A 27202-nucleotide genomic window follows, 5' to 3' on the forward strand; every position below is an offset into this window, starting at 1 on the left:
TGGTCGTCCTGCTCGATCACCTTCGATCGCAGGGACCTTCCAACTATTATCCGTCATGGCGGTTCAGCAGCACTGGTCCTTGACCCAATTATTGATGGTTTCCACCTTACGCGAGTTCTCATGGATGGTGGCAGCAGCCTGAACCTGCTCTATCAGGATACAGTTCGCAAAATGGTTCGGATATATAGATTCCTTTCTCTGTAACTGACTTTATGTAACCCTAGCCCCTCCGGTGTTTATATAAACCAGAGGGTTTAGTCCGTAGGACAACAATCATAACTTCATAGGCTAGCTTCTAGGGTTTAGCCTTTACGATCTCGCGGTAGATCAATTCTTGTAATACTCATATTCATCAAGATCAATCAAAGCCTTGCATATCATTGCATTGATAAGTAGGTTAAAGTTTACATGACGGAGCCGTTACATATTGTTACAACAGCATACGGCGTGACGAGCATGTGCACAAGGATGGCATGTGTCGGCAGCCGCGGCACACAGGGAGGTGTGGGTGTGCCAGCCACTAGGGCCCTAGTCTACGTCTCCGGTAAGACCAAGCACGGCTCTTGCATGCACAGATGTAGAAGGCGATTGATTTGGTAATGAATTGGCGGGCAGACCAAGCATGTGAATTGAAATTAATGGCAGGCACGGATCTAGAACTAGAAGGACCCGCGTTCAAACCTGAGCTGTATAAGGTCGACGACGGGCAATGAAAAGAGATGCCTGTTGGACACCATCTCGTAGTGAGAAGCTGAGGCTGGTCACAACGGGGAGGAACTTAGGAGTAACATCACACACTTCAATACAACTTTGCTTATGTGGCACATATTTAATAAAGAGAGAGATGTTTGTGGTAACTAGCTAAGTTATCGGAACATCACACACTTCAAAAAACAATGAGTCTATAACCTAATAAATATATCGTTGCATGACACTATATAGATGTTCATATCCACTATGGAGATAGTAACATAGTCTAGGGAAATATGTAAGTTACTAGCTTATGTTCTTGCCCATTGTGACCAGCCTGAGGGCATGGCTTCCTTGTTCCCGAGTCTCGTCGTTCCCCTCGCTCTGCTTCTTCTGCCACTCTCGCACTCGGTGACGGTGGTGACCCATCTCCCTGGCTTATGGCCGCCTTCCCTTCCACCTCGAGACCGGGTAAGCAAAGCTTCTGCCTCTTCCTGCAAGTTTCCATGCTTCTTCTTTCTCTAAGTGCTCGTGTGCTTCTGCAGGTACGTCAACGTGGACGAGGAGACGGGAACGGAGCTCTTCTACTACTTCGTGGAGTCGGAGAGGAGCCCCGACACGGACCCCGTGGTCCTGTGGCTGACGGGCGGACCCCACTGCTCTAGCTTGATTTTCTACGAAGTTGGTGAGGCCCTCATCCTCCCTCTAATCGTCTTGTCTCTTATGGGCTTACTAGCTATAGCTTTACTAGAAGCATACTGCCGTTCACTTCCTCTCAGCTTGGAAATGTTTATCAGGTTGTGTTGACCGGTGTGCAATTCACAAGATACAGGATACAGAGCCATATTTCTTTCTTTACGTACGTGCTTGCAGGATCGATTGAGCAGTTGACCTGGTCAATCTCTTCACAACCTGGATGTGCAAAATAATCTACTACTCCAACTGATCTACTGTTCCCTCCGTCCGAAAATACTTATCATCAAAATTGATAAAAGGGGATGTATCTAGATGTATTTTAGTTCTAAATACATCTCTTTTTATTCATTTTGATGACAAGTATTTTCGAACGGAGGAGTATTAATCAGTGACAATTAATATGGATTGGAGGGAATGCCTAATTTTGGAAAATATGCAAACATCTAAAATGGCATGCGGAATAGTACTCCCTCCGTTTTAAAATAGATGACTCAATTCTGTACTTCCTCCGTCCGAAAATATTTGTCATCAAAATGGATAAAAAGAGATGTATCTAGAACTAAAATACATCTAGATACATCCCCTTTTATCCAGTTTGAAGACAACTATTTTCGGACGGAGTGACTACTAACTTTAGTGTAAAATTGGGTTATCTATTTTAGAACGGAGGGAGTACTATAGAAGTATCATTTACGGAGTTGGCTTTTACTAGATGCTAACCTGATCAAACTCCTGAAGGCCCACTAGTGGGCTTCCCCTTGCCCACCGAAATAGATCGCTCCAACCCCCAACTAACCCGTGCAGATAAATTGAAAAGGATATCTCCGCAGTTATGCTCCACGGCTGAAAGTAGCACATGTCAGCCTCTAATAAAGGTTCGAGAATTAGCATTGAGTGGGATCATTGGTCAATCACAAATACTGCAATCACAGAATTTGGATAATCAAAATTTTGGCTAGGTGTAACACTGATTTGATAAATTTAGATCACTATAGTACTTTGAAATTTTATGCAGTTCATCGTATCTTAAGATTTATCTTATGGGTGTGGCTAGCTCTCATCTAGATGAGAATTAATCAAGTCTTGCTGACATCGCTATATTTCTTTGTTGCTTCTTTATATTTCCCTAATTTTATTTTTGTATTTTATGTCTTCTTTATTGTATTTTTCTTAGAACATACGTAAATGTAGGTTTGTGTGTCACTTGGACATGTAGTTGCAAACGGCCGTTGGGTGTGCAACTGTGCATAGGTGCACGGGTTTGTAACTGCGGTTGCAGATGGTGAGTGGATGTGCAGCTGCGCATAGGTACACAAATGTGCAACTACAGTTGCATGTTGTGCACAACAAAAACGGATGTGCAAGTGCGTTTGCACGCTTCTGATGGAAATGTAGTTGTGCACAACTACGGTTGCGTGAGATCCATGAATATGTAGTTGTGCACAATCACATAAGTGCAACTACACTTGCACGTTGGTATACAGACCTGCACTGTAGTTGCATGTGGCCGGTGGACATGCAATTGCGTACAACTAGGTTGCGTGCAATTACAATAGCGCCGGTATGCGAATGTGCGACTGCAGTTGTTCGCAGGTGCACGTGCGTGCAAGTGTAGTTGTGTGAGACATAAAAAGACGAATAGAAAACATTAATCAATCAATATAAAAGAGAAAAAGAAAAGGATAAAAACATGAACCTTCATGTAAAACTAAATTGTGTAGGAGTTAGATGACAGTTTGTTGAATATGCCTTGTATCTGAAATTGTTGTCATTTAAGGTGATCTGTTAGACAAGAGGCATCAGTTTTCATGATGTTGATGTTAAGAGCCATATCTTGACTAGTACGATATGGTAAAGATTCATTAAATAGGGTGCCCCTCAGACTTTGCCTACATGACAAGCTTTAGTATAATACACGTGGAGCACTAGGACTGCTATTAAAATACCTCTTATATAACATGGGCGTGAATCCCTAGCAAACTATTGGGTAAGACCTTCTGTAGTGGGGATACCATAGCAAGTATCATGCATGCCAACTAGACATTTTTCTGTGGCATACAATTAAATGAATAAAAAGATAATCTGGTATTATATCATATGAGAGTGTGGCATAACAACAGATGTCCTATCTCATGCCTGACAATAAATGAAGTTATCTATTAGGCATGCTTTTCCTGATGCAGGTGCACATGCAATAGTGGAAGGCATTTTTACCCTCCGCTCTAGATGACTAAACACACAACCAAAATTTGTTGAAAACTGAATGTGCTGGCTTATAAAAAAATAGTTTCTCTCACTGATCACATCATATTATTTTCACCACCAGATCGATCTTTGTTGATATTTTACATGAGATATACATAATATTTGCTTCACAGGTCCAATGAAATTTGTTCTTGCACCTTATAATGGTAGTTTGCCAGAGTTGGCCTATACTCCTGATTCATGGTCCAAGGTGAGATATTATTTAATCTTAACATTCCAGACTTTCCTACCCACATCTCTTGTCCAATAAGCATGTACTATATTCAGGTGGCAAGCATCATCTTGTTGGATTCTCCAGTGGGTACTGGTTTCTCGTATGCTCGTGATCTAGAAAGTCATCGTGATGTTGGGGATTTCTCGTCTACTTTGCACATCGTAACATTTCTCAACAAGGTGAAACTTATCTTTCTATTTACAACTGTTGTAGTTGAATGGCTTTTTCTTGCCATCTTATGCATGTTGATGCAGTGGTTTATCGATCACCCACGCTACCGGTCAAATCCTTTCTTTGTTGGAGGAAGTTCATATGCTGGAAAGATGTCCCCAATTATCGCGCAACACATTTCACAAGGTAATAAGCTTGTACATATGTTTTTCTTAAGAGGAGGCAAAAAAAATTACTTGTTTCCCTAACTAAGGAGAGTGAAATAGAGTACCAAGATTACAAAAACTTCAATGGCGGGGGCCAACTCAATAGTTCAGCAAAAGCAGTCTGCCCCACGCCGCTCCCAAACCCTAGTTCCACATGTCATCCACTCCCTTGCACTAGTAGAAAACAGGGCTTTCGTCCAGGCCAGTTTAGCCCATTAGTCCCGGTTCAATCCAGAACCGGGACCAATGGAGCTATTTGCCCCGGTTCGTGAGCCCAGGGGGACGGCCGGGCCACGTGGGCCATTGGTCCCGGTTCGTCCGGACCTTTTGGTCCCGGTTGGTGGGACGAACCGGGACCAATGGTCCTGGCTCCTGGCCCACCACTATTGGTCCCGGTTGGTGGCATGAACCGGGACCAAAGGGTTACCTGTAGTCCCGGTTCATGCCACCAACCGGGACCAATGGTTCTGCCTATATATAGCCCCTCGCGCAAGAGCAGAGCACACTGCTCTGTTTTTTCTGGCCGAGGGGGAGAGGGCTTGGTGGTGCTCTAGCTCACCTCCTATGCACACAAGGTGTTCGATGGAATGCCCGAGCCACACTACTTAAGGTTTCTCCTCTCCAAGCTCGACCGCCAAGCTCCATTTTCCTCAATATTTATCTAGGTTTAGTGGTCCGTCACGCCCCGTCCCCGTCTTCACCGCCGTCGATCACCCGCGCCGATCTCATCGCCGGCACCACTGTGGTGAGCCTCTTGTTCTTATCTTCTTTCTGAAAGGAAAAATATTATTACTTGTTTGTTTAGATAGATACTTGTATTATTTTCTTACTTTTATTATTGCATCTTATATAGTGCGCCGATGGTTTTGGTATCCGCCCCCGTCGGCCCTCGTCCTGTCTATGATTCGGATGTGGTATATATTATCTTTTCATAACTATTGGTTCATTTATTGTTTATGAAAATTATGCCGACCAACGTGACAGATTTTATTTATCTAGGAGGTTGTTGAACCGGAAATTCCAACCGACCCTATTGTCGAGAGGTTAAATTTAGTTGAAGAAGAAAACAATTTCTTGAAGGAAAAAATAAAAAAACTTAAGGAGGAGAAGATGATATTGGAGTTGCATGTTGCGGATGTCGTCGATGATCACAAGATCAAGATGGATGCAATGCGCTTGAAGATGAGAAAGATTAGAAAATATGCCATTCATACCGAGGCTTGGTATCATTATGCCGTTGGATCAGTTGTTACCTTGGTTGCGATTATGATCGCATTTGTTTTCGCATTGAAATGTTTTACATAGTTTCAATGTATGGTTTAATTAATTTAGATGCTCTGCAGAGCTTTATGTTGTTAGATGAGAACTATGTATCTACTTTGGTTTTTATGTGATGATGAACTTCTATTAATTTGGTCACTTAGTTATCTATTCATGATGTTCTGTAATGATTTTTGACACACTTAATTATATATAATGCACGCAGATGAACCGGCAATGGATGTACGGTGACAGACACACCTTCGAGTACATTAAGGGCGTGCATGATTTTCTCGAAGTGGCTGAGGCAAACAAGCAGAATGGTTTTATGTGGTGTCCATGCCCTATATGTGGGAATACGAAGTCTTACTCTGACCGGAAAATCCTTCACACCCACCTGCTTTACAAGGGTTTCATGCCACACTATAATGTTTGGACGAGGCACGGAGAAATAGGGGTTATGATGGAAGACGGCGAGGAAGAAGAGTACGATGACAACTATGTGCCCCCTGAATACGGTGATGCTACTGAACATCAAGATGCACCAGACGATGTGCACGATGGTGCTACAACGGGCGAAGCTGCTGAAGATCAAGAGGAACCAGACGATGTGCCCGATGATGATGATCTCCGCCGGGTCATTGTCGATGCAAGGACACAATGCGAAAGTCAAAAGGAGAAGCTGAAGTTCGATCGCATGTTAGAGGATCACAAAAAGGGGTTGTACCCCAATTGCGAAGATGGCAACACAAAGCTCGGTACCGTACTCGAATTGCTGCAGTGGAAGGCAGAGAATGCTGTGCCTGATAAAGGATTTGAGAAGCTACTAAAAATAATGAACAAGAAGCTTCCAAAGGATAACGAATTGCCCGACAGTACATACGCAGCAAAGAAGGTCGTATGCCCTCTAGGATTGGAGGTTGAGAAGATACATGCATGCCCTAATGACTGCATCCTCTACCGCGGTGCCTACAAGGATCTGAACGCATGCCCGGTATGCGGTGAATTGCGGTATAAGATCAGACTAGATGACCCTGGTGATGTTGACGGCGAGCCTCCCAGGAAGAGGGTTCCTGCGAAGGTGATGTGGTATGCTCCTATAATACCACGGTTGAAATGTTTGTTCAGAAACGGAGAGCATGCCAAGTTGATGCGATGGCACAGTGAGGACTGTAAGAAAGACGGGAAGTTGAGAGCACCCGCTGACGGGTCGCAGTGGAGAAAAATTGAGAGAAAGTACTGGGATGAGTTTGCAAAGGACCCAAGGAACGTATGGTTTGCTTTAAGCGCGGATGGCATTAATCCTTTCGGGGAGCAGAGCAGCAATCACAGCACCTGGTCCATGACTCTATGTATGTATAACCTTCCTCCTTGGATGTGCATGAAGCGGAAGTTCATTATGATGCTAGTTCTCATCCAAGGCCCTAAGCAACCCGGCAACGACATTGATGTGTACCTAAGGCCATTAGTTGAAGAACTTTTACAGTTGTGGAATGGAAACGGTGTACGTACGTGGGATGAGCACAAACAGGAGGAATTTAACCTAAAGGCGTTGCTGTTTGTGACCATCAACGATTGGCCCGCTCTCAGTAACCTTTCAGGACAGACAAATAAGGGATACCACGCATGCACGCACTGTTTACTTGACACCGATAGTATATACCTGGCAAGCTGCAGGAAGAATGTGTACCTGGGCCATCGTCGATTTCTTCCGACCAACCATCAATGTCGAAAGAAAGGCAAGCATTTCAAAGGCGAGGCAGATCACCGGAAGAAGCCCGCCATGCGTACCGGTGATCACGTACTTGCTATGGTCAATGATTTACACGTAATCTTTGGAAAGGGTCCCGGCGGACTAGCTGTTCCGAATGACGCTGAGAATCACGCACCCATGTGGAAGAAGAAATCTATATTTTGGGACCTACCCTACTGGAAATACCTAGAGGTCCGCTCTTCGATCGACGTGATGCACGTGACGAAGAACCTTTGCGTGAACCTGCTAGGCTTCTTGGGCGTGTATGGGAAGACAAAAGATACACCTGAGGCACGAGAGGACCTGCAACGCTTGCACGAAAAAGAGGGCATGCCTCCGAAGCAGTATAAAGGTCCTGCCAGCTACGCTCTTACGAAAGAAGAGAAAGAAATATTCTTTCAATGCCTGCTCAGTATGAAGGTCCCGACTGGCTTCACGTCGAATATAAAGGGAATAATAAATATGCCAGAGAAAAAGTACCAGAATCTAAAGTCTCATGACTGCCACGTGATTATGACGCAACTGCTTCCGGTTGCATTGAGGGGGCTTCTATCGGAAAACGTCCGACTAGCCATTGTGAAGCTATGTGCATTCCTCAATGCAATATCTCAGAAGGTGATCGATCCAGAAATCGTACCAACGCTAAGGAGTGATGTGGCGCAATGTCTTGTCAGTTTCGAGCTGGTGTTCCCACCATCCTTCTTCAATATCATGACGCACGTCCTAGTTCATCTAGTCGACGAGATTGTCATTCTGGGGCCCGTATTTCTACACAATATGTACCCCTTTGAGAGGTTCATGGGAGTCCTAAAGAAATATGTTCGTAACCGCGCTAGGCCAGAAGGAAGCATCTCCATGGGCCATCAAACAGAGGATGTCATCGGGTTTTGTGTTGACTTCATTCCTGGCCTTAAGAAGATAGGTCTCCCTAAATCGCGGTATGAGGGGAGACTGACTGGAAAGGCACGCTTGGAAGGGACTCAATAATATGCAGGGACGGATATTCTTGGTCTCAAGCACACTACACAGTTCTACAGAACTCTACCTTGGTGACCCCGTATGTCGATGAACACAAGAACAGTCTGCGCTCCAAACACCCGGAGCAGTGCGACGACTGGATTACATGTGAACACATCAGGACTTTCAGCAGTTGGTTGGAAACACGTCTCAGAGGTGACAGCACTGTTTGTGATGAGCTGTACTTGTTGTCCAGGGGACCATCTTCGACTGTAATGATTTGGAAAGGATACGAGATAAATGGGAATACATTTTACACGATTGACCAAGATGAAAAGAGCACCAACCAAAACAGCGGTGTCCGCTTTGATGCAGCAACCGACAATGGAAATGACACATATTATGGTTACATAGCAGACATATGGGAACTTGACTACGGAGTAGATTTTAAGGTCCCTTTGTTTAAGTGCAAGTGGGTCAATCTGTCAGGAGGCGGGGTACAGGTAGACCCACAGTACGGAATGACCACAGTGGATCTGAAAAATCTTGGGTACACTGACGAACCGTTCGTCCTAGCCAATGATGTGGCACAGGTTATCTATGTGAAGGACATGTCTACCAGACCGAGGAAAAGAAAAGATAAGGAAGCGAATACATCATACAATGAGCCAAAGCGCCACATAGTTCTTTCAGGAAAAAGGGACATCCTGGGAGTGGAGGGCAAGACAGACATGTCTGAAGAGTATGAAAAGTTTCATGAAATTCCCCCTTCAAAGTCAAGGCTGACCCAAGCATCCTGATAAACGATGAAGATTATCCATGGTTACGGCGCAATAAGCAAACGACACAAGCGAAGAAAAAGTGAAGACTTTCTCCCGCAACTATTATGATGATAACATGCCAACTTTGTAACAGACGAGTATGATACCATTGTCCGTTTTGTACATGCACATGCTATGCCAACTTTTTCAGAGTTCATTTGAAAACTATGAATTTTAAAACCTCGCCAACCGAAGGGCGCTCACACCGGTTTATAAATAAAGCAACAAAGAAAACAAAAAAAGAGTTTCCAAATTTGAAAACTAATGGCACTAACAGAAAGTTTATAATTTTTCTAAAACTAAAAGCAAAAAGAATTAAAAAATAAAGCAAAAAACAACAAAAACTAAATAATGCAGAAAACAGAACAAAAAACTGAAAAAAACTAAAAATAGCAACAATAAGTATTTTGTTGTAAGTAGAAACAAAATAAAATAAATAAAGCAACAAAGAAAACAAAAAAAGAGTTTTCAGATTTGAAAACTAATGGCACTAACAGAAAGTTTATAATTTTTCTAAAACTAAAAGAAAAAAGAATTAAAAAATAAAGCAAAATACCAAAAGAAAAATAAACCAAAACCAAAATAAACTAAATAAAGCAACAAATAAAACAAAAAAACAAAAAAAATGCCACCTACTGGGCCCCCACAGCCTGAATACGACTAGAAACCCTATGGGCCAGGATTCAGGCCCGTGAAAGGCCCAGTAGGCTCACAGGCACAGATGGCAGAGTTAGGCCCGAAAGCCTGCTTTAGAGAGGAGCTCGAGAGGGGAGCCGCACCGCACCTTATAAACTGGTGCGGCTCCCTCTCAACTAGCGAGGTGGGACTAAACATTTGGCGCAGGGCAGCACAAGGCCTTTGGTCCCGGTTGGTGGCACCAACCGGGACTAAAGGGGGCCTTTGGTCCCGGTTGGTGGCACCAACCGGGACTAATGCCCCCCTTTAGTCCCGGTTGGTGCCACCAACCGGGACCAAAGGCCGCCGGTTCCCGCCCTTTGGACTGCTGAAAATTGGCCTTTGGTCCCGGTTGGTGGCACCAACCGGGACTAAAGGTGGGCATTAGTCCCGGTTGGTGCCACCAACCGGGACTAATGCTTAGTGTATATAAACAACACTTGTGAAAATTTTCAGTTTCATCGCGCATTTGCCCCCCGACGACGCCGCCAGGCTGCCCCGCCGCCGTCGCCGTCGCCCGTGCCCCCGAGCCCACGCCGTCGCCGGGCGCGCCCTCGAGCCCAGACGCCGTCGCCACCCCGCGCCGCCCCGACGCCGTCGCCACCCCGCGCCGCCCCGACACCGTCGCCGCGGGCCACCCCGGCCGTGCCGTCCCGACGCCGTCGCCGCCCCGCCTCTGCCTCGCCGTCGCCTCAGCCTCGCCGTCGCCTCTGCCTCGCCCCGCGCCGCTTTGGTTAGGGCCGGCACCGCCCCCCTCTTCCCCCTTTTTTTTGCAAATATATTTTTTTTCCTGATTATGTGTGTATATGTATGAGTATATATGTATATGTGTATATCTGTTTATATGTCTTTTTTTTAGATTTTTTTGTTTTTTGCATTTTTATAAAAATGTATATATGTTCTCTGTGTATATATATGTTTTCTGTTCATAGATTTTTATTTGAACATTATTTAAAAAAAACAAGCAATACTACTTCATGTATTTTTAATAAGGAAGAAGAAGAAAAAGAATGAGAGGAAAAAGGAAAAAGAAGAGGAAGAAAGGAGAAGAAGAGGGGAGGAAGAAGAGGAGAAATAAATAAGAAGAGGAAAAAAGAAGAAAAAGAAGAGGAGAAGAAGAAAGGAATAGAGGAGAAGAAGAAAAAATAGAAAATATTCTATTTTTTCTTCTTCTCCTCTATTCCTTTCTTCTTCTCCTCTTTTTTTCTTCTTTTTTTTCTTCGATCTTCTCCTCTGTCATCGTCGATATACCCCTCCCGATAACTTCAACATGAGAGGAGAAGAAGAAAGAAAGGAATAGAGGAGAAAGAAGAAACTTTGACACGAGGGGGGGGTACCGATACCCCCTCCCCGATAACATTATTTTCCCATGTATATGTATGTTGCTTCGTTGTCGATATAACGAGGGTGTCGAGGATCACCGAGGGGTCGAGGGTCGGGAACTAGGGTAGAGGGTCGAGGGTCGTTAAGGGGTCAAGGGTCGAAGGTTTCAGGGTCGAGGGTCGTTAAGGGGTCAAGGGTCGAAGGTTTCAGGGTCGAGGGTCGTTAAGGGGTCAAGGGTCGAAGGCTCTCGACCCCTCGGCGATCCTCCCGACCCCTTGACCCTCGACCGCTCGGCGATCCACGACCCTCTACCCTACCGCGGGCGTCGATGCCCACGTCACTTGTGGGACATAGATGTAGTGTTCAACGCCGACCCCCTCCCGATAGCTTCAACACGTGGGGGGGTCGATATTACCCCCTCCTAGCTTGAAGCGTTCTCGAGGCCACCCCCTAACCCTTGAAGCGTTGTCGAGGCCACCCCAAACCCTAGAGAAGCAGCGTCGAGGCCACTAATATGATTCCTTATTGTGATTAGCTAGCTAGTTCTACGTTTGCCACTAATATATCCATATCTGTCATGTTTGAATAATAATTGCCATGTTGTAAATATTTGTAGAAACTATGGACACCCCCCGAGACGAAGCACAAGAAGCGTTGTTGAGGGACATAATCGCAGAAGGAAGTGATGCCCTCTCCTCGATGTTTCTCAACGACAACGATGGTCTGGAAGGAGAGGGTGAAGAAGCAGCTGGCCCTCTCCTCATTGATTTACATGGCTCCGATGACCCAATGCCGGTGCAAGAAGGAGAGGGTGAAGAAGTAGACCGTGAGGACGGCTCCGGTGATCACCAAACCGAGTCCGGCCAGGTATATATATTAGTTAAGCCTGTGCTGACTAGCTAATTGATGCATTCATTGTTTTGGTATGTACACATATTAATTAACTCTCGTCTTTGTTCTTTTTTCTAGCCCTCCGGATCGAGCACAACTTCGGTAAAGAGACGAGGCCCGAAGAAAAAGTTGAGCTCGGATGAAAAGTTTGAGATCATACAAATCGCGCGCGACGGCCAACCGATTGAACCCTACCGGACAAAGAAGGCATTTGTTGCTCAGTGTGGGGTTCTGGTTAGGGACAAGATCCCGATCAGCATCCAGCAATGGTATAAGCCTAAGAACGAAGACCCTGAGGTGTCTTATGTCAATGAGATGCAGAAAAAGAATCTTTGGACTGAGCTGAAGTCAAATTTCACCCTACCGCCGGAGGATGATCCGGAGAAGCCAGTTATAGAGCCATTAATCAAGTCTTTTGCTCTGAGGAAGATGGCAGACCTATTCAGGAATTGGAAGAAAGACCTCAATAGGTATGTCGAAAAAAATGAGACACCAGAATTCATTGGCAAATATGAGAAGATCAGAGATGACTGGCCCGCATTTGTGGCCCACAAGACATCGGAAAAGAGTAAAAAAATGTCGGCGACAAACAAGAGAAATGCTGAGAAGAAGAAGCTTCACCATCGCACGGGGTCAGGTGGCTACCTCGTAGCCCAGCCTAAGTGGGCCAAGGCTGAGAATGATCTGCTTGATAAAGGGATCGAACCAGAGACAATGAACTGGCCAGAACGTTGCCGGACTTGGTTCTTTGGGGCCGGCGGATCCTTGGACCCTATAACAGGGAAGTGCATTTGGACGGAGGAACAATTGGACATACCAGTCAAGAAGCTTCAGCAATATATCGAAGCAGCGCAGCAAGGGACGTTCGTTCCAGACAGGGAGAAGGACGAGCTCACAATGGCCCTCGGCAATCCTGAGCACCCTGGACGGACACGAGGCACGCCAGGCTCCGTTTCGTGGAAGGCTGGATTTCCGGACGCAGGGGGTTACAAAACCCACGAGAGGAGGAAGAAACTGGAGCAGAGCCAACTGCAGTCGCTGCACGAAAGGGTAATGGGGCTAGAGGAACGAGAAGCAGATCGCAGCAAACGACCTGCCGAAGCTTCCCCCGAAGCTACCCCGCCATCTCAGCGGAAAAGCAGCGTGGCTTCCACCGAGCTGCTTCAGCCAGAGCATGCCTTGACGGCTCCTGCCAGCTATCCCGTGGATGCTATCACGGATGCTGAAAATTGCCACCTTATGGCGCAATGGAGCAATTTGAAGGTCAAGGCGGCTGTTGGCTCTGTTTATCCTACTAAACCCGACTCAACTTTTCACTGCCGGCCGATTCCAGAAGGATATGCTAAGGTGATGGTCGATGAAATAACGGAGGGATTTGAGGACCTCCGGCTTGACCACCCTACCGGTGAAGGGGAGTATCGGCTGGGTTCTGCTCTGAAGACTCCATGCCTATGGCGGAAGGATCTCATCAACCTTCCGAACTGGACGCCTCCGCCTCCTCCTCCTCCTCCGGCGAGTCAGGGCACTCCGCCTCCTCCACCGGCGAGTGACGATCAGGGCACTCGGCCCGCTCCTTCTCCGGCGCGTGGCGGCACTCCGCCTCCTTCTCCGCCTGCGCCGGCGCGCCCGAGCAGCCAGCCTCCTCCTTCTCCGCCTCGTCAGCAAGGGCGGAAGAGACCCGCCGCCGCTCCGGCTTCTACGGCGCGTCGCAGTCCTTCTCCTCCACCTCGTAAGCAAGGAAAGAAGACATCCGCTCCGTCTACTCTGCCGGCGTCTAGCAGTACAGCCAAAGGCGGGAGGAGATACAGATTCGGTCCTTCTCTGAAGACTCCAGAGAAGTTACCGTACGAGAGGAGCGAGGAGGAAAACGCGAAGATCGCGCAGACCGAAGTGGATGACTGGTTTCAAGGGTTGAAAGCAAAGAGACATCCACCTCCGGAGGAGAAGGTAGATCCGGTGAAAGGGAAGCGCACTCTGGCTGCCCTGACAAAACCACCCAAGTCTCCGCCGAAAGGCAACTATGAGCGCATTATTGGAAAGGCATTTGCCGAAGCGGAGAGGTCGGGAAGTACTAAAAGTGATCAAAGGATGAAAGAACGACGAGCTGGGAAACAAATTGCCCAGCTCGGCGAACAAGCGAAGCAATCGTGCCCCCCGCTCAAGGTGCCTGCTAGCGACATCGTCGATCCGAGGATGGTGCCCGGTTATGGCAATCCTGCAGATTACCTGCCCGACGATGTACATTATGATATCTTGGAGGTGCAGATACAAAGATACGAGTACGGGAAGCCTCTCGTCAAAGATGAAAGTTCTCTATCAACGATGATGCGAAGATTGCATGATTGGTACATGAAAACCTGCAAAGAGTCTGAGGGGAGGAGTACTTTGTATGTGAGAGTTAAAAAGGAGCATGACCTCCTTGGAATTGAACTGTTGCCTATTCCATTTGAGGAGTTCTATCAGTTTTTCAATCAATTGGCCATCGATAAAGCAACGGTCACCTCCTACTGTCTGTAAGTAGTACTACTTCCGTCATTAAGTCTCTCTATATAACTCAGCCCTTTCATTTGCATGTATTTATAATTATCCTCACTATATTATGCAGATTGAAGATCGCCGAATTGAAGAAAAGACAAGTGGGAGATATTGGGTTCATTAACACGTATCTCATAGATGCAACTGAGGTTCAATATCGTGCCCAAGAAACCGAGGCCAACTTGCTACGATCGTTGGAAATAAATGAACACAAAGATATAATACTCTTTCCTTACAACTTCAAGTGAGTGTTACTGTCTTGTGGCATATTCGGTTTCCTTATTAGTCCAGGTTATAGTAATGTAATATTGATGAGTTATGCATGTGTGCGCAGCTACCACTATATTCTCCTAGAGATTAAGCTTGAGAAGGGAGTAGTAACTGTCTTAGACTCCAAGCGAAAAGATCCCAAGGAGTATGCGGACATGACTGAAATGCTCGAGAAGTAAGTTAAATCGATCATTATCCACCATATCAGCAACTTTGTTCATTTCTGATATCAAGTAATTGTTTTCTTTGTATGGCAGGGCTTGGAGAAAATTCACCAAAAAAGCTCCGGGACTACCGAAGAAGCTGCAATTTAGGCACCCGAAAGTAAGTACTATATATAGTAGCATATTCCAGGCATCTCCTAGTGATTCAAGCGCTAGTTTCATCAATACCATTTAGCATGCTTGCTAATTATCAGTTTGATTGACCTCTATTTCTTGTAAAGTGGTTGTGGCAGGAACAAGGGAATGATTTCTGTGGATACTACATTTGCGAGTCCATCCGCCACACGACCTGTGAGCGGGGCTACTCCGACAAACAATATGAAGTGCGTAAATAACAATATTCACAATTTTATTTTATTACCATCATTTGTGTTGAGTTTCATTCATTCATATATATATATATATATATATATATATATATATGTATTGACCCCCTTCTTAAAATTAGATGTTTCGGATGCGGGATGAACTCCTAGCACCAGATCGCATGCGAGCAATTCAAGAGGAATTGGCGGCATTCTTTCTTGACCACGTGATCGCTGAAGACGGAGAATACTATGTGGACCACGCGTCCGTATTTTAGGAGATTATATATTTGTAAAAGATAATTATTGTATATATGTAGCCGGTAGTGTCGGATAGATATACGAGAACTTGTTTGTTCGACCAATCTCTCGGAGAAGGAGAGGTGGTCGATATCACTTCTCTCTGTATGCATATATGTTCATGACGATCTTCTGTTTGCTTACTAGCTAGCTAGCGTGTCTAGCTAGTCCTCTCTATACGTATGTATGTATGGTACGTAGCGTCGACCAAGCACGGACAAAAGAGAGGACACTTCTCTCTATTAATTAGCTAGCTATAGCACAATATATGAAACACCTAAATTAACCCCCCAAAACCCCCCAAACCCCCCCCCCCATTTTCAAAAAAAAACAAAAACCCCAGCCACAGAAATGCTGACGCGTGGATGCCTATTGGTCCCGGTTGGTACCACCAACCGGGACCAAAGGCCCTCCTGCCTGGGCTCAGCGACAGGCCACGTGGAGGCCCATCTGTCCCGGTTCTGGATTGAACCGGGACTAAAGGGTCAGGGCATTAGTACCGAACTTTAGTCCCGGTTCATGAACCGGGACTAAAGGCCCTCACCAACCGGGACTGTAGGCCCTTTTTCTACTAGTGTTGCCACCACCATATGACATCGTCAGCAAGCACACATGGTTAATGAGGGCAGCAGGGTCGCCCTAGAATGTTGTCGTCCTTAGTCTCATCGTTGCGAGCCCCAACTCTAACCTACTTAAAACCATCGGCCTGACGCTGCTCACAAACCCAAGCGCCCCCCCAAGCCCTCCATGTTCACCACCGTGATAACCCACAAGTGCAGGGGATTGCAACAGCTTTCGAGGGTGAAGTACAACCCATATTTATTGATTCGACACAAGGGGAGCCAAAGAATATTCTTGAGTATTAGCAGTTGAGTTGTCAATTCAACCACACCTGGATAACTTAGTATCTGCAGCAAAGTGTTTAGTAGCAAAAGTGGTATGATAATAACAGTGACGGTAGCAACAGTAAAGGTAAATGTTTTTGGGTTTTTGTAGTAATTGTAACAGTAACAACGGAAAAGTAAATAAGCGAAGAACAATATGTGAAAAGCTTGTAGGCAATGGATCAGTGATGGATAATTATGCCGGATGCGATTCCTCATGCAATAGTTATAACATAGGGTGATATAGAACTACCTCCAATTCATCAATGTAATTTAGGCATGTATTCCGTAAATAGTCATATGTGCTTATGGAAAAGAACTTGCATGACATCTTTTGTCCTACCCTCCCGTGTTCAGCGGGGTCCTTACGGAAACTAAGGGATATTAAGGCCTCCTTTTAATAGAGAACCGGACCAAAGCATTAATACATAGTGAATACATGAACTCCTCAAACTACGGTCATCACCGAGAAGTATCCCGATTATTGTTACTTCGGGGTTGTCGGATCATAACACATAATAGGTGACTATAGACATGCAAGATAGGATCAAGAACACACATATATTCATGAATACATAATAGGTTCAGATCTAAAATCATGGCACTCGGGCCCTAGTGACAAGCATTAAGCATAGCAAAGTCATAGCAACATCAATCTCAGAACATAGTGGATACTAGGGATCAAACCCTAACAAAACTAACTTGATTACATGGTAAATCTCATCCAACCCATCACCATCCAGCCAGCCTACGATGGAATTACTCACGCACGGTGGTGAGCATCATGAAATTGGTGATGGAGGATGGTTGATGATGACGACGGCGACGAATTCCCCTCTCCGGAGCCCCGGACGGACTCCAGATCAGCCCTCCCAAGAGAGATTAGGGCTTGGCGGCGGCTCTGTGTCATGAAACACGATGAAACTTTCTCCCTTATTTTTTTCTCCCCGAGACGGTATATATGGAGTTGGAGTTGAGGTCGGAGGAGGTCCAGGGGGCCCACGAGATAGGAGGGCACGCCCTAGGGGGCGCCCCCTGTCTCGTGGACAGCCCGTGGGCCCCCTGACATTGATTCTTTCGCCAAAAATTCTTATTAATTCTGAAAAGTGCCACCGTGGATTTCCAGGATATTCCAAGAACTTTTCTTTTCTACACATAAAACAACATCATGGCAGTTCTGCTGAAAACAGCGTTAGTCCGGGTTAGTTTCATTCAAATCATGCAAGTTAGAGTCCAAAACAAGGGCAAAAGTGTTTGGAAAAGTAGATACGTTGGAGACGTATCAACTCCCCCAAGCTTAAACATTTGCTTGTCCTCAAGCAATTCAGTTGACAAACTGAAAGTGATAAAGAAAAACTTTTACAAACTCTGTTTGCTCTTGTTGTTGCAAACATGAAAAGCCAGCATTCAAGTTTCAGCAAATATTATGAACTAACCATACTCACAATAACACATAGGTCTCATAATTACTCATATCAATAGCATAATCAGCTAGCGAGTCATAATAATAAAACTCGGATGATAACACTTTCTCACAATAATCATAACATGATATAACAAAATGGTATCTCGCTAGCCCTTTCTGAGACCGCAAAACATAAATGCAGAGCACCTTTAAAGATCAAGGACTGACTAAACATTGTAATTCATGGTAAAAGAGATCCAGTCAAGTCATACCCAATATAAAGCAATAATAATGAATGCAAATGACAGTGTGCTCTCCAGCGGACTGACTAAACTTTGGGGTTTAAGGAGTTTGGATGCACAAGCAGTATTCCTGCTTAGTACAGGTGAAGGCTAGCAAAAGACTGGGAAGCGACCAACTGAGAGAGCGACAACAGTTGTAAGCATGCATTAAAATTAATTCACACCGAATACAAGCATGAGTAGGATATAATCCACCATGAACATAAATATCATGAAGGCTATGTTGATTTGATTCAACTACATGCGTGAACATGTGCCAAGTCGAGTCACTTAATACATTCAAAGGAGGATACCATCCCATCATACCACATCATAATCATTCTAATAGCATGTTGGCACGCAAGGTAAACCATTATAACTCATAGCTAATCAAGCATGGCACAAGCAACTATAATCTCTAAATTTCATTGCAAATATGTTTACTTCATAATGGCTGACTCAGGAACGATGAATCATCACATTTACAAAAACAAAAGAGGTCGAGTTCATACCAACTTTTCTCATCCCAATAAGTCCATCATATATCATCATTATTGCCTTTCACTTGCACGACCGAACGATGTGTATAATAATAAGAGTGCATGTGCATTGGACTAAGCTGGAATCTGCAAGCATTCAACTCAAGAGAGAAGACAAGTAATATGGGCTCTACATAAATAAACAATCATGCATAAAAGAGCCACTAAGCATTTTCAATATGGTCTTCTCAACCCCCAAAAGAAAGAAAATAAAATAAAACTATTTACACGGGAAAGCTCCCAACAAGTAAAAGAAGAACTAGAAATCTTTTTGGGTTTTCATTTTAATTTCTACTACAATCAGGGAAATTAAACTAACTAATTTTTTGTTTTTTCTTAAGGTTTAACAAACACACAAGAAGAAAGCTAGAAAAAGAAATTTAAACTAACATGGATAATACAATGAAAGAGTATGAGCACCGACGACTAGTGTGTGAATATGAATGTAAAGTCGGTGAGAAATACGTACTCCCCCAAGCTTAGCCTTTTGGCCTAAGTTGGTCTAATACCAGTGACCGCCTGGCTAATATCCATAAGTGAAACTGGGGTAGTACTAAGATGAAAAGGCAACCGCCTCCTGAGCAGCAGCGTGTTGGCGAGCTGCCTCCATTCCCCTCTCATATTCAATGGCTTCTTCCCTGGTGACGACATATCTTCCTTTTGTCTGATAATCAAAAAGGTAGGGAGCAGGAAGAGTAACAGGGACGACGTTGCGTCTATCATAGATTAGTCGATAATGGAGGAATTGTTCATTCCTCTCAAGAAAATTATGATCAAACATAGCTTCTTTATCCAAATAAACAGGAGGTACAATCATATCCCCCTCTCGTGGCGCTATATTAAGAAAATTAGCCACACGGGTTGCATAAATTCCTCCAAAGAAATTACCCCTTCTACTATTATTCTGCAACCTACGTGCAACTATTGCCCCCAAGTTATAACCTCTATATCCTGATACAGCACTCTTGAGGACACAAAGATCAGGGGCACACATGTGACATACTTCGTCCTTACCGTTAATGCATCTACCAATAAAGAGAGCAAAGTAATGTATAGCAGGAAAATGAATGCTTCCTATGGTAGCTTGTGTTATGTCCCTAGATTCTCCCACAGTAATACTAGCAAGAAAATTTCTAACTTCAGATTTGGGAGGACCATTAATATTACCCCACTACGGGAGTTTGCAAGCAGTTGTAAAATCCTCTAAATCCATGGTATAAGATGTATCATAAATATCAAACATAACACTAGGAGAATTACGCGAAGAAATATATTTGAACCTCCGCACAAAGGAATCAGTCAATTGATAATATTGAGGACACTTATCTTGTAAGAAGTCCTCCAGCTCGGCATTACGCACATACACGTCAAATTCCTCCTTGAAGCCTGCTTCGACCATAAAATCATCGGATGGCCACTCGCAAGCCCGTACATTTGCGTCCCTTGGCAAATTAACATCTTGTTCACGTATAGCAATCCTGGGCCCTTTCTTTGCCGAGGAACCACCTTGGTACATTCTTCTAAGCATATTTCTTTTTCTGAAAATTTCTGAAATTTTAGTAACTTCAAAATAAAAGTGGATAAAACTAAACAAGATTGATAGCAACTACTCCTACAAGTGCCTAGAGCCTATATCATGCATTGGAATCGCTTGGGACCTCAAAAATTTAACATGCAAGCTCAAGAACATGGTCACCTATGCAGCACAAATTTGCAATGAATAAAGCACTAGAACAAAAACTAATTGGACCAACGGAGGAGTCACGTATCAAGCAACAATCTCCCAAAGCAGTTTTGCGAATGGAGCTTTGAGCTAAGAGATCGAAAATCGCAGCAAAACGAGCTAGAACTCGGGCTTGAGCTGGATGGGGATTTTTTTGGGTAGAAGATGAAGTGTGTGGGTGCTGGCATAAGTGGAGGGGAGCCACCAGGGGCCCACGAGATAGGGGGACGCGCCCTACAGGGGGGCGCACCCTCCTCTCTTGTGGCCTGGTGCTTGGCCCTCCTGCAGTGTTTCAGTGCCTAAAATCCTCAAATATTCCAGAAAAAATCATACTAAATTTGCAGGGCATTTGGAGCACTTTTATTTTCGGACTATTTTTTTAATGCACGGACAATTCAGAAAACAGGCAGATAATACTATTTTTGCTTTATTTATTCTAAATAACAGAAAGTAAAAAGAGGGTACAGAAGGTTGTGCCTTCTAGTTTCATCCATCTCGTGATCATCAAAATGAATCCACTAACAAGGTTGATCAAGCCTTGTTAACAAACTCATTCCGAATAACACGGAACTGGAGAAATTTCGAATAGCACTAAGTTACCTCAACGGGGATATGGAAATCCCCAACAATAAGAATATCATACTTTTTCTTGATAGTAGGAAGAGGAAATTCAAAACCTCCAAAAATGATAGTTGGAACTTTTTCAATAGAATTGATGCTATGAACTTGAGATTGTTTCCTCGAAAAGTGTACCGTATGCTCATTATCATTAACATGAAGAGTGGCATTGCCTTTGTTGCAATCAATAACAGCCCCTGCAGTACTAAGAAAAGGTCTACCAAGGATAATAGACATACTATCGTCCTCGGGAATATCAAGAATAACAAAGTCCGTTAAGATAGTGACATTTGCAACCACAACAGGCACATCCTCACAAATACCGACAGGTATAGCAGTTGATTTTTCAGCCATTTGCAAAGATATTTTAGTAGGTGTCAACTTATTCAATTCAAGTCTACGATATAAAGTGAGGCATAACACTAACACCGGCTCCAAGATCACATAAAGCAGTTCTAACATAATTTCTTTTAATAGAGCATGGTATAGTTGGTACACCCGGATCTCCAAGTTTCTTTGGTATTCCACCCTTAAAAGTGTAATTAGCAAGCATGGTGGAAATTTCAGCTTCCGGTATCTTTCTTTTATTTGTGATGGTATCCTTCATATATTTAGCATAAGCATTTACTTTAAGCATATCAGTTAAGCGCATGCGTAAGAAAATAGGTCTAATCATTTCAGTAAAGCGCTCAAAATCCTCATCATCCTTTGACTTAGATGGTTTAGGAGGAAAGGGCATGGGTTTCTGAACCCATGGTTCTCTTTCTTTACCGTGCTTCCTAGCAACAAAATATCTCTTGTCATAACGTTGATTCTTTGATGGTGGGTTATCAAGATCAACAGCAGGTTCAATCTCTACATCATTGTTTTTGCTAGGTTGAGCATCAACATGAACATTATCATTAACATTATCACTAGGTTCATGTTCATCACCTGATTGTGTTTCAGCATCAGAGATAGAAATATCATTGGGATTCTCAGGTGTGCCTACAGTAGGTTCATTAGAAGCATGCAAAGTCCTATCATCTTTCTTTTTCTTCTTCTTAGAAGAACTAGGTGCCTCTAAATTATTTCTCTGAGAATCTTGCTCGATTCTCTTAAGGGGGCCTTCAGGATACAAAGGTTCCTGAGTCATTCTACCAGTTCTAGTAGCCACTCTAACAGCAAAGTCATTTTTATTATTCAATTCATCAAGCAAATCATTTTAAGCTTTGAGTACTTGCTCAGCTTGAGTAGCAACCATAGAAGCATATTTGCTAACGCGGTGAAGTTCATCTTTAACTCTAGCCAGATTATCACCTACCTGTCCTATCTCAAAAGCATTATTCTTTAACTCTCTACCAACATAAGCATTAAAACTTTCTTGTATAGCCATAAAGTCATCAAATTCATCTAAGCATGGGCTATGAAATTTAGTAGAGGGTATTTCAACTTTATCATATCTATAGAGAGAATTTACCTTTACTACCTGTGTCGGGTTATCAAGACAATGTGGTTCTTCAGGCGGTAAATTAAGACCATGTATTTCTTCAATAGGAGGTAAATTCTTAACATCTTCGGCTTTAATACCTTTTTCTTTCATTGATTTCTTTGCCTCTTGCATATCTTCAGGACTGAGAAATAAAACACCTCTCTTCTTCGGAGTGGGTTTAGGAATAGGCTCAGGAGTTGGCTCAATTGGTTCAGGAATTACTTAAGGAACTGGCTCGGGGAGAGTCCAATTATTTTCATTAGTCATAATATTATTCAATAGTATTTCATCTTCGTCGACTGTTCTTTCCCTGAAAACACAACCAGCACAACTATCTAAGTAGTCCTTGGAAGCATCGATTAGTCCATTATAAAAGATATCAAGTATTTCATTTTTCTTAAGAGGATGATCAGGCAAAGCATTAAGTAACCGGAGAAACATCCCCAAGCTTGTGGGAGACTCTCTTCTTTAATTTGCACAAAATTATATATTTCCCGCAAGGCAGCTTGTTTCTTATGAGTAGGGAAATATTTAGCAGAGAAGTAATAAATCATATCCTAGGGACTACGCACACAACCAGGAGCAAGAGAATTATACCAAGTCTTAGCATCACCCTTTAATGAGAACGGAAATATCTTAAGGATATATAAATAGCGAGACTTCTCATCATGAGTAAATAGGGTGGCTATATCATTCAACTTGGTAAGATGTGCCACAACAGTTTCAGATTCAAGGCCATAAAAAGGATCTGATTCAATTAAAGTAATGATATCAGGATCAATAGAGAATTCATAATCCTTATCAGTAACACAGATAGGTGAAGTAGCAAAAGTAGGATCGGGTTTCATTCTAGCATTAAGTGTCACGCCCAATATGCGATACGTACTATCCTAAAGAGACTCGAAGGTCCCACCAAGGATAGAACCGCATATTGAAACGCTTTTGCAAGGTGGATATCATTACATCAACATTACATAATAGATGGGGATACATACAAGAGGCATACCATGCCACACGAATACAACAATACATCATCCATAAGATCAACATCCGACTACGGATGAAACACAAACAGAAGCTCAAATGACATCCACCCTGCTAGCCCAGGCTGCCGACCTGGAACCTATCCCCTGATCGAAGAAGAAGCAGAAAGAGAACTCCAAAAACAAGCAAACATCGCTCTCGCGTCATGATCATCGCATAACCTGTACCTGCAACTGTTGTTGTAGTAATCTGTGAGCCACGAAGACTCAGCAATCCCATTACCATGGGTATCAACACTAGCAACGCTTAATGGGAAAGGAAGGGGGTAAATTGGTGAGGTTGCAACAGCGACTAAGCATCATATGGTGGCTAACATACGCAAATAAGAGCGAGAAGAGAAGCAACGGAACGGCCGTGAAGCTAGCAATGATCAAGAGGTGATCCTGAACTCCTACTTACGTCAAACATAACCCAAAGATCGTGTTCACTTCCCGGACTCCGCCGAGAAGAGACCATCACGGCTACACACGTGGTTGATGCGTTTTAATTCGGATCAGGTGTCAAGTTATCTACAACCGGATATTAACAAATTCCCATCTGCCACATAACCGCGGGCACGGCTCTTGAAAGTTTATACCCTGCAGGGGTGTCCCAACTTAGCCCATGATAAGCTCTCGCGATCAACGAAGAATATTCCTTCTCCCAGGAAGACCCGATCAGTCTCGGAATCCCGGTTACAAGACATTTCGACAATGGTAAAACAAGACCAGCAAAGCCGCCCGATGCGCCGACAATCTTGATAGGAGCTGCACATATCTCGTTCTCAGGGCAACACCGAATGAGACATCCTACGAGTAAAACCAGACCTCGAGTTTCCCCGAGGGGACCCCGCAGTCTACTCGGTTCGGACCAGCACTTAGAGAAGCACTGGCCCGGGGGGGGGCTAAAATAAAGATGACCCTTGGGTTAATTACTCCCAAGGGAAAGGGATATGTGGTAGGCAAATGGTAAAACCAATGTTGGGCCTTGCTGGAGGAGTTTTATTCAAGGCGAACTGTCAAGGGGGTCCCATAAATCACCCAACTGCGTTAGGGACGCAAAATCCGGGAACATAATACCGATATGACGGAAACTAGGGCGGCAAGAGTGGAACAAAACATCAGGCATAAGGTCGAGCCTTCCACCCTTTACCAAATATATAGATGCATTAATAATATAAGAGATATTGTGATATCCCAACATAATCCTGTCCACCATGGAGCAATCTTCAACTTCACCTGCAACTGGCAATGCTATAAGAGAGGCTGAGCAAAGCAGTAACATAGCCAAGCAATGGTTTGCTAGGAAGGGTGAAAAGGTTAGAGGCTGACAAGGTAGTTTGGGAGGCTTGAAGAGCAAATGATAGGAAGCGCAGCAAAGCGATAGAACGAAGCAACTAGCATAGCAATGATAGTAGTGAGATCCAGGGTAGCGGTCATCTTGCCTGAAATCCTGCTAGGAAGAAGAACGAGTCCATGAAGAAGACGAACGGATGAAGCCGAGCCAAGCGTAGACGAACGAATCCTCACGATCGCAACGAAACGGGAACTATCGAGAAGAAGCACACAACATGGTAAACACACCACACATGACCAAGACATGATGCACAACCAAGCATGATGCATGAAAAATCTAGATGAGGTTACTCATGGCAAGAGATGATGCATACAAGAGCAACACATCAAAGCAAGTTTAAATGAGGCCGGAAACAACATATAACAATTCCGGTAAATCCTCATATGCAGGTTTCGAAATTGGTCCAGATCTGAATAAACCTTATGTTCAAGTTGTTAAACAGCAAGTTAAAATGCACCAAGATGGTCTACACGAAATTCTAGTCAAGTTACATATAAAGTTTATTTAGTTCGGAGCTACGGCCTAGAAGATATGAGCAAAACAAGTTAAACATGGCATTGATGCTAAATGCATCCAAACATCAAGCAAACACCTCAAAACAAGGATGCAACATGATAATATGAAACTACATGCAATTCTAAGCAAGTTTCATATAGAGCACACTCAAAACGGAGCAACGGTTCAACACATACACACAATACAAGTTTAAAGGACAAGCTATCCAAAACAGCAACTAGGCATCTAGCAAGCATCAAAACAACATGCTACAGCATCTCAACGTGAAACAAAAAGGCATGGGCATGAAGTACAGGTAAAGCATGACAAAACATGAACACTGAGCTATCTCCAGAAATGACTAGAACATGCTCAAAAAGACATGGCAAGATTGCAAATAATAACAGTTTCAGGCTTAGCAGAAATAACATCAAGTTGCAATGTTTAGAGCTATCAAACAACATGTTACAGGAACTTATCATGGCAAACAAATGCATGGCATGAATGTACTAATTGCATATAACAAAAGTCCCTTACTGACCATGAGCCAAAAGGGCACAAAAAATATAATGGCACCCATGTAAACATAGCAAGTGATATGACAGATTCATACATGGCAGGAACAACAATAAGTAGGCAAGTTGGTGAGCTTGTACCACTCACCACAGAGTAATACATGGAATGGCAAGGTGACAACCAGTACGAAGACATGTTTATCAAGCTAAGCATGGCAATATAAAGTACATAGGGTGCATGGATCACTAACAACAATCATGGCAACATTGAACTTAATGTTAACAGGCTGTCAGCAACATTATTTAGAAATTTGAAAGCAGGATAACAACAGGCTAAAGCAGGCTATAAATGGAACCAGGGGCATGAATGGATAGAGCATGACATATATAACAAAACATCCTTAGTGAACATCTCCAGATTATGCATAGAATGACTTGTAGCACCAGGTTTACATAGCATCATGATATAGCAGATTCAATCTAGGAAAACAGTAACAGCAAGTACCCTACTTCACGAGCTCGATGCACTCACTACAAGACTCACAAAAATACATGGATGGCACCACAGTAAAGATGGAATGACATAGTTCAAAACACATGTTGACATCAAGCTCATAGGATGCACACACAAAATGCAACGAAAAAGACAAATCATCAAGTTCTGTTAACAAACAGCAGTTAACATCATATAGCACTCTTGCAACAATGATTAGGGCATGAAGATGAACTCAAATGAACATGGCACAATGGAACAAAGTCAATAACACATCATGATGAACATTTTGACATATTATATGCATGAAACGGAGCAATATGCATGGAGTTACAGCAGGTCAAAGTTAGCACCAGAATGTAACTATTTCGGGACTTAGCAGTTTTATGCAAAAAAAATTGAGCAAGCGCAATATAACTATTCTACGCACGGGCGAGATTTAGGGGGGGCTCACCATGGGCTGCAGGCCCGGGTCGACTGGAGCTGGGCTGGCTGGGGGCAGAGGGAGCTGGGCTGGGCCGCGACCCACGTGGTGGATGCGGGCCACGGGGCCCACGCACGGGCGCGGCGCTGGAGGTATTGTCCTCCTCCCGTGCTCCTCACGGGCAGGAGCCCTGGCGGCGGCGCCGTTGGCAGAGGAGGCCGGCGAAGACCGAGGCGAGGCGACAAGGGGCCCAGCCGGATCGAGGCGGATCCGGTGAGGCCGGACCCATTTCCGGCGACGGCAGGGCCGGGCGATGACGGGGAGCTCCGAGCGATGGCGATTCCTGGAGAGAGAGAGAGATCTAAGAGAGAGAGAGAGAGAGAGAGAGAGAGAGAGACAAGATGGAGAAGGGCGACGGG

The 27202-nt window shown here is 44.1% G+C and overlaps 1 pseudogene; it reads left to right on the plus strand.

The window, feature by feature from the left end:
* Positions 1 to 1035: 1035 nt before the first annotated feature.
* LOC123116401 (serine carboxypeptidase-like 4) overlaps positions 1036 to 27202 on the plus strand; it is a 46218-nt pseudogene continuing 20051 nt past the window's right edge.

Source organism: Triticum aestivum, chromosome 5B, assembly GCF_018294505.1.
Source record: "Triticum aestivum cultivar Chinese Spring chromosome 5B, IWGSC CS RefSeq v2.1, whole genome shotgun sequence".
In the NCBI taxonomy this organism is placed as follows: domain Eukaryota; kingdom Viridiplantae; phylum Streptophyta; class Magnoliopsida; order Poales; family Poaceae; genus Triticum; species Triticum aestivum.